The 8,992-nt window shown below is 40.3% G+C and overlaps 1 pseudogene; it reads right to left on the bottom strand.

Annotated features, from left to right (window-relative positions):
- Positions 1–436: 436 nt before the first annotated feature.
- On the bottom strand, positions 437–1,279 carry LOC143680357 (sulfotransferase 2A1 pseudogene; annotated as a pseudogene).
- Positions 1,280–8,992: the final 7,713 nt, after the last annotated feature.

The following is an 8,992-nucleotide window of genomic DNA, read 5'->3' as shown; positions in this document are numbered from 1 at the left end:
GGGTGCAGCCACCTGCCCTTAGCCAAGTATCACATATGAGATCTTACTGGGACCAGGGCAAAGACAGAGCAGCTCCCTGCACAGGGACAGCTCCTTACAGCCCACTCTGTCCCCGGTGCAGCTGGGGCTCTCTCTTATCTTTAGGCCCCAGCATTTCACCTCCTTGATTTTATTTTAAGGACACTTTCACAGATGCAACTAATCCTATGGACTCCCAGGGTGTGTTGTGAATGAAGTAGCTTTCATAGAACCATTGGGTCTGACAAGCAGTGGCAGTGGGCAGCAGACCCCAATTTACTCTGCCAGAGGACTGCCTGGAGGAAGTGATGGGTGGTGGTCCATGAGGGATGCCCAGAGCGACCCAAGACCACAGCCTACACAGCTAGGACATATGACAAGCCACTGCATGAGGACGTAAAAGAAGTCAGTATTCATGTCAGATGCAGAAACAGTTGGACATTATTCCCATGGGAAAAGCTCTTGTGGGAAACCCTGTCATCGTCTCCTGGTACCTCTTATCAAAGGTTTCACTCTGTGCCACTGCAAAGTGATTGTTTCAGTCCCCAGTGATTCCTTCTTTTATCAATCGTCCTTTGCTGTGATGCCATGTAATCTGGTAATGGAGATAAATTGCTTGTCTTAGCATCCTTCACAGCCTGGAAGGGTGAACTCCTCAAGACTCGGTTCAGTTCTTCTGAGCTTAACATCTTGCCCACGAACTGGCTGGTCACTTCTACACTGGGTCTGATGTCCCGATGCAAGCCCATACATGCCACTCTCAGAAATTCTCTTCTCCCTTCATCATTGGCCAACCACGAACATGGTCAAACCCTGATCCACATGCCACATTCCCATGAAGGAGCCACGGCAAGTGTTGTGCAAATGACGCTGGATTTATGACACTCTTCATTGCTCTCCAGAAATAATAACCAGAAGTAATAACATCTCTGGGATTTCTGATTATGTAAATAGTCTTTGGAACTGAAGAATGAGTTGGGGAAGAGTTGAATGGGGAGGTGTGAGGTGTAGAAGTGTGGGTGTTCTTGAGGGGGGTGGGAATGATTCTGCATCCACTCTAGCCCCTTTGCGTATTCTAGCCACAGTGAACGATGCAAGTCAAAACAGATTGGACCCGGCTGCAATCTCCTTTGGAGGGAATCAGACCAATGAAGTCCTATATCCAATTGGTTCATGACTTTGGGTAAGAAAGTGTAATGACATCTCCATTCCTCACCACAGATTCATCCCACAAAGACCTCGGGTTGTTAATAGTGCCCATGGGGAAAGGAGCCCCTTTGGTCCATGTAAAATAAGCATCCATCCAAAATGTTTCCATCCCAGCTGTGTCTGGTTGTTCCACTGTTAGCAATCTTAGAAAGCAACTAGCTCTGTTTTCATCTGGGGAGTTCTTAAGAGAGCATCTGTGAACTTCCATGAGAAAAAAAAGTCTATTTATTTTCTGAAATTATTTATTTCTTTTAATTATGAATGTAGACAACACACCACAGTTGTACAGTGCCGATAACTTCTTTGCCAACAGAAATCACAGTTATTTTCCATATCACAGTACAATGGGGACAGATTTCTCAAAAATACTTATGTTCATTGCTACTTTAAAATTACAGTAGTTATTAGACCTATTGCAAGACCGTGTTACTTAATGCTTCAATAAAGAAGCATATATTACTATTTCACATTTGGTCTTTCAGTATTCTGGTAATTATAATTGGTTTCCTCTATGATTCTGTTTATACACTTAAAGCCATTATTTTGAGAAAGGTTCCATAGGCTTCACCGGACTGTCAAAAATGGGCTATAGTGCACAACCCAAATACACACAGAGAAAAGGTTAAATCGCCATGTACTAGAAGATAGCATGATAACTGAGAACTCAGCTCAAAGGTTATTAGAATAAAATCCAAAAAAAAAAAGAAAGAAATGTATTGTCACAGTTCTGAAGTCAAGAAGTCTGAAACGAAATTTTCTGCAGGGCAGTGTTTCATCCAAAGTCAGTAGGGAAGAATCTGCTCCAAGCCTCTCTCCTGGCTTCTGAGGCTGCCCTGCCTCTCAAGACATTACCTGCTTCAATCATCATGTGCATTCTCCTATTTGTCTCTGGGAATGGGTCCAATTTCCTCTTCTTTTAAGGAACACAGGCATATTCAATTAGGGGCCTACCCTAATCCACTTTGGCCTTCTTAACTAATAACATCTTCAAAGGCCCTATTTGCAAATGATATCATGCTCATGGGACCAGGGGATAGGACTTAAACCTGTCTTTTTTTTTTTTGGCAGGGGGTGGGGGCATAGAAGGGGACACAATTCAACCCATTACAATCCCAAAGGTGTGTTATGGCTCAATGACATGAAAGTTATCATTTTCTCTCATGAAAGAGTTCAGGCATGCACTTTCTCCACGTGGTGATCAGAGACCAAGGATCCTCCCACCTTGTGGGTTTGCCATCTCCTAGCTCAGCGGTTATCTGCATTCCATTGGCAGGTGGGGAGAGAAGGTGTGGAGGAGCCACATTCCATCTTAAAACCCTTAGTTTTGATAAACACACACCAGAAATTTTTGCTGAAAAGCCAGTAATCTCTTAGGCTTTTGGTCTGAGTTTGTTTGATGGGGTTTGAGGCAGCTCATGACTCTCCATGAACCTCTGTGAGCCCAGATTCTCCATGTGTGGGTCCAGAGCTCTAGCCCTGGGCAGCTGTATTAGGAGGCCTCTTCTGGCTTTAGGGCTAAGTTACATTCTCCCATCTGGCCTCATAGCTTACTAGTTAAGAGTGCCAAGTCCTGAAGGCTGAAATTGGATACTTGGGTTCAAATACTGATGTGCCACTTTCTAGCCATATTTCTGTTTCAGTTTCATAACATAACATCTGTCTTCTTCTTTCTCTCTTTTCATTTGTACAATGGGGATAATCAGAACCTACCTAAAAGCATTACTGGGAGATTAGTTTATGTAATTTCTATAAAACACTTAGTATATTCTCAATAAAAATGAACCATTTATTAATAGTAATAAGGATCTTATTTAAATCTGTCTGTCTGACTCCTGTCTACACCTTTTCTATCAGACTGGAATTTAAAGGAGACAGAGAGAGGCAAATGGATGATCACCCTAGAACTCTCATACTTACCTTCAAGTAATACTTGGCATTGTGCCTGGAACATGCTAGGAATATGGTAAAAATAGCAACTATTGCAGTTTCTTCTCCTCAGATTGGGCCTTGTTTTAGTTTGCTAAAACTGTTAGAATGCAATATACCAGAAATGGGTTAGCTCTTTTGAAGGGGATTTATTAGATTGCAAATTTAAAGTTCTGCAGCCATGAAAATATCTAAATTAAGGCATCAAGAGGGAGATACCTTCTTTGAGAAAAGGCACTGACTGGCAATTGGGGTTCCTCTGTCACATGGGAAGGCATCCACTGGCTCTTCTTTCAGGTTCTGTGTGTCCTTGCATGCTTTTCCAGGGACACTTCTCTGAGCTCTCCATGTCCTACAGGTCTTCTCTTAGTATCTCCGGGGGAGTTCTCTCTCTCTCTCTTTGCGTCCTTCACTTGGTTTCCTCACTCTGCTCTCTGTATCTACCTCTCTGTGTTTTCTGTCCTTATTCTCTTCATAGAGGACTTCAGTAAAAGGATTAAGGCCCACCTTGAATTGGGTGGGTCACATCTCCATGAAAACAGCCTAATCAGAAGGTCTCACCCAAAATAGGTCTGCACCCACAAGAGTGGATTAAAAGAACCTAGCTTTTTCAGGGTATATAACAGCTTCAAACCAGCATAGGCCTTAATTTTTTGTGTTTTTGTTTTGTTTTTATTCATAACACATAGTGCCATTCTATTCTCATTTAAAGTCTATAACCAGCTCTGTCAGGATGATCAGGTTCTTTGATTCAAATTTATTTCTTAATTGATGTTTAGCTATGCTTAGAGATTAGTTTGTTAGTAGCCAGGAATACAATTTTAAATACTGTGCTCACTATGCTAAGAATCACCAGACCTTTAGCTCTTCCAGAGGAACATATTCCTTCCAGAGTCAACCTTTCTAACACTCTGGGCATCTACTTAACCTCCTCTCCTCTTGGAATTGGATCCCTTTTGACTTACACATAGTTTTCCTTTTGTTGATTTCCTGGCAATATCTCAATCAGCTCATTGCTTAACTAATCACCACCAAATATTTATCACCTCAGATGCATAACCTGTGGAACTATACAATGCAATATGTAAATATGAACTGAGTATCTTACATTTGTACAGAGCTTCCACCTCAACAAAGTAGCTTTTCATTCATTATCTCATTTAATATACAGAGAAACCCTGCCAGTAGGTAGCTACATTTCTAGATGAGCAGACTAGGGATCTAAGAGATTATATATTTAGCTAAGATCACCCACTATGTAGAAACTTGGACATTGGCACAGGAGTCCTGGTCTGTTATTGGGCACTTCCTACCATTTAAACTACACCTCTCTTGAAATTGTTTTGCAAAAAGTGGAGGCTTTTCAATTGAACAGGCACAATTCAAATCTCTGTTCCACTACTTCACTTATCTTTTCAGGTCTCTAGTTTCCTCAACTCTCAGATGAAATTAATTATACCTCTCAGGACTACAAGAAGGTCAACCCTAGTAGACATTCAATAGTTTGTTAAAAGAAAGAAGAGACCAGACTAGAAGAAGCAGAGGATTAAGTCTTCAGAAAGAGAGAGAGAGAGAGAGAGAGAGAGAGAGAGAGAGAGAGAGAGAGAGAGAGAGAGAGAGAAACAAAGTAGTTATGAGATAATATCTTATGTCATAAAATTGCATCAAAATTATGAAGTTTTGTTCTTTGTAATCATCAATGCTGTCCCCTAGATCTAAGAAGTTACCCAGGGCTTTTAGGCTTCTTTGTTTCAAGGGGAGTTTGTAGCACACGGCAAAAACAAAGGTACCAGAAGGCAACCCTTCTTCTTGCCTCAATTCCTGGAGTAGAATATGTTTGCTATCTATAAAATTACTAGCACCTTGGATTAGTGGGGATTTGCATGTGTGCTCAGCCTAATCCCTTGCAGTACCAGAAGGAAGTGATAAGATCTTTAAAAGGCTTACCAAGCTCGGAAGGCTGTACACTTGGCCATGGGATCCAGCATCAATGAGATTCTCGGGCCCCAAGCAGAACAGAAGGGCTGCTGACATTCAAAGGCTCATATAGATTATGCAGTGAGAACTATCTGCAAGCAACCATGCTGGAGTGGAGATGAAGGGCTCCTCTTCCCTTTTAGTGGCCCACATAGACCTCTGGAAACTCATGAAAGCCCTGGGGAAGGGAGTTGTTGCTCAAATAATAATCAAGTTTTAATCTCCAAACATCCTAATGTGACAGGAGCTCAAATAGGAATTTTTTATTTAATGAAATTAATGTGATGTGCCGTAAGCACTTCAGAGAGAATAAGACAGGAGAGAGGGTAGGGAAACTTCAAATGTGATAAGCCATAAGAAAAGCAAAGAAATCTGCATGTGAGAGTACAAAAGAAGCCTGAATTGTGACCAAAGGTTAAGAGAACCAGGAGGTTAACTACCAAAGGGTCAAAAGTAATGAATTTCTATTTATCCCCTTATCCCTCCAATGGAGCATCAGCCTAACTTCCTAGGCAACAGTAACCTATTAAAATAATACTCAGTGATAAAGTGCCTTTTTCCTTAAAAGTTTGGCATAAGCTTTACCATCTATACCAAAATTCAAGCATGGTAATTGTGCTGGTTTGAAAGGATGTATGTCCCCAGAAAGCCATGTTTTAATCTAAATTCCATTTCATAAAGGCAGAATAATCCCTATTCAATACTATATGTTTGAAACTGTAATCAGATCATTTCCCTGGAGGTGTGATTTAATCAAGAGTGGTTGTTAAACTGGATTAGGTGACAACATGTCTCCACCAATTTGGGTGGGTCTTGATTAGTTACTGGAGTCCTATAAAAAAGGGAACATTTTGGAGAATGAAAGCAATTTGGAGACAGCAGAGAATGCTTCAGCACCATGAAGCAGAGAGTCCACCAGCCATCCACCTTTGAAGATGAAAGAAAACACCTCCTGGGGAGCTTCATGAAACAGGAAGCCAGGAGAAGAAGATAGCAGATAACACCATGTCCACCATGTGCCCTTCCAAATGAGAGATGAACCCTGACCATGTTCACTATGTGTCTTTCCAGATGAGAGAGAAACTCTGACTGTGTTTGCCATGTGCCCATCCACTTGAGAGAGAAACCCTGAACTTCATTGGCCTTCTTGAACCAAGGTGTCTCTCCCTGGATGTTTTAGATTGTACATTTCTATAGACTTGTTCTAACTGGGACATTTTCTCAGCCTTAGAACTGTAGACTAACAACTTATTAAATTCCTCTTTTTGAAAGCCATTCTGTTTCTGGTATATTGCATTCTGGCAGCTAGTAAACTAGAACAGTTATGATACCCACCTCATTTCTGCATTCCCTGATAAGAGCTAAGTCTTCTTTATCCTCACACCCCAGCATCATGTAGATACAAAGTTCTCAATAAAACTTCCTTGAACATGACTGACTGCCTAATAAAATGAAGCCTGCTTTATGTAAAAGCTTTGGGAAAAATACAGATACTTCGCTATTCACTAAACAGTGTATCAGTTATTTCCACTAAGACTTGTCTAGCAGAATTAAATTGGCTCAACCTCTTCATCTTATTTTATATCTATAATAATCATACCTCTGGAGCTGCTTCTAATTCATTCTGAATGATCGTTGTTTATCAATCGAAACCCAAGAAACAAGATTAATTTTATTTGCTTTAAAGCTGTCAGCAGGACAGAGATTACATAATTACTCTCCATCTGTTTTTTGATACTCACATGTGAAATAACAAGCATCCTTGTGAGCAATGGTTCTATTCTGTGCATCTGGTGGTAGAGAAAAGGGATGTGGTGCCCTCTGGTTTATGGTTCCATTTTAGAAACTGAAAAGATATATAAAAATAAGGAGACTATGTGCATAAATAAGGACTGAGGCATCTGTTGCTCCACCGTTGGTACTCAATCTTTCAAATAGAGTTAATGATTTAATGTGTTTAAGTTGGACTTTATCATAGAAGGCAAATTTAAAAATAATCAGCATCAAATTTAGACACTTTATTTTAAACCACCTCTTATGGAAATAAATGTGAGGAAATGGTACAATAATTCAGTTCAGCAAGCCCTACTATGCACCTACTATGTGCCAGCACTATATTGGGGAATTTGCCTTTAACCAGAGTAAGAAGGAAAAGTTTGTTTTTTTTCCTAATATTTTTCAATATTTGCAGGTTGTTTGAATTAAAAAAAAACCTGATGCACTAGGTGGAAGTGGAGGAGAAGGTAAAGCAGTATATGCAACATAACTGTGGGAGGAACCTAGCTCTCATTTTTTCTCTTCCTTGAAATGGAAAGATAGACATAGATCATTTTATTAGTTAAAGAAAAAAACAAAGATTTCCTTTTATTAAAGAGCCTGTTTGGAAGCAATATTTTTGTTAACAGTTTTTTATATTTTTGGTGTTCACGAAGATGGGGCCATGCTAACAAAAAGTGTTCAATGCGTGGTTTTTCAGTCATGTCGTGCATACATACAGCATGACTCCCTAAAACAATGTGTCCTTAGCTTAATCGTTAAGAGGAGTTAGTCTGCTGTACTCTGGTTGGGTCTGGAAAATCTTAAAAGCTAAAAATTAGTATACCTAAGTTTTTTTTTTTAATGTTTATACAAGGGACGGCAGAACGAGGGAATATATTAAAATAAACGGGGGGCAGTTGAGACTATTTCATAAGGAAATAATTTTTTTTAATGTTTGGGGCACTGTGCTTTTAATTTCTAAATCCTACATTGAAAGAGCAGAGGGGGATCACTTTGCTGTCCTGACTGGAGCTTCTTGTGTATAAGATACAACAGCCGTTTCAGCCAGCACGTCGACACAAACGTTCCCAGGAAGTATGTTAGGACAGCGGATGTAATTGAAGATGCAGAATTTAAGGAGGCAGCATATTATCGACCAACTCTGAATGTGGCTAGAATGCTGCAGCAAACACGTCTTCTCACACCTAGGGCTTTGCGACTGCACAAAGTCACACACTCATCTTGGACGCAGCCCTTCTCTCCCAGGCGTGCCTCTCTTTCTCCCCTTGATTGTCATGGGCTAGTAGTATTTCAAAATGGCCCTGCGTGATATATGGATTCCACTTCTGAGAATATGTATATTTGACATAAAGCCATTTTCATCGTTTATGAAACAAGATTTACAAAGAATACACAGCAAAAGATAAATGCCAGGACAGACAGAATAATCTGATTACTGCATAGTGAAATGATTAAATAAAGTCGTTGTTTTACTAATTTAAATTTCAAAAGCAGATCTTTTGAGAATTGGGCAATTCACAATCCCACCCAAGCGACGTGCACTTAGGGAGCAGGTGCTGTGTGAAAGTAGGGCTAGAGAATGAAAGAATGAAGCTGTCTCTCACTATTTTCACCTCAAGGGAAATCTGATGGAATCAATGGTATAGATGGTTAGTGAGCCAGTAGATGACAAGAGGAATTGCTCCCTTCTCTGGGAAATATTATGATAAGAAACAGATTTCAGCTGTTTCTCAAGTTTTTCCTCTCTTGGACCACAAAGCTGCCAAGAAATGAGGACACACAGACTGTGACACACACATGCTGCCACCATCTGCATCGTATCCTGACCAGTCACAGCATTTCCTTGATTCAAGTGCAGGAGACCAAACTCTGAAGAGAAATCATCTTTTCCAATGAAATATTGTATTTTGTGATAGTCTTTAGAAAGGAGTTTAGAGTGCCTCAGCTTCAGTTATCAGAGGCTCACACTAACACAAATCTGGAAAGTAGAATCCCATTTTCAGACTAATCCACCATGACCAGAAAGACAGCTAAGGGCCAAGGTTCTGTTACCCTGTTTTAAATATACATTATTTTCAGCTGC

This window comes from Tamandua tetradactyla, chromosome 4, assembly GCF_023851605.1.
Source record: "Tamandua tetradactyla isolate mTamTet1 chromosome 4, mTamTet1.pri, whole genome shotgun sequence".
In the NCBI taxonomy this organism is placed as follows: domain Eukaryota; kingdom Metazoa; phylum Chordata; class Mammalia; order Pilosa; family Myrmecophagidae; genus Tamandua; species Tamandua tetradactyla.
The sequence above is the reverse complement of the archived record's forward strand: the minus strand, read 5'-3'. Positions and strand labels throughout refer to the sequence as shown.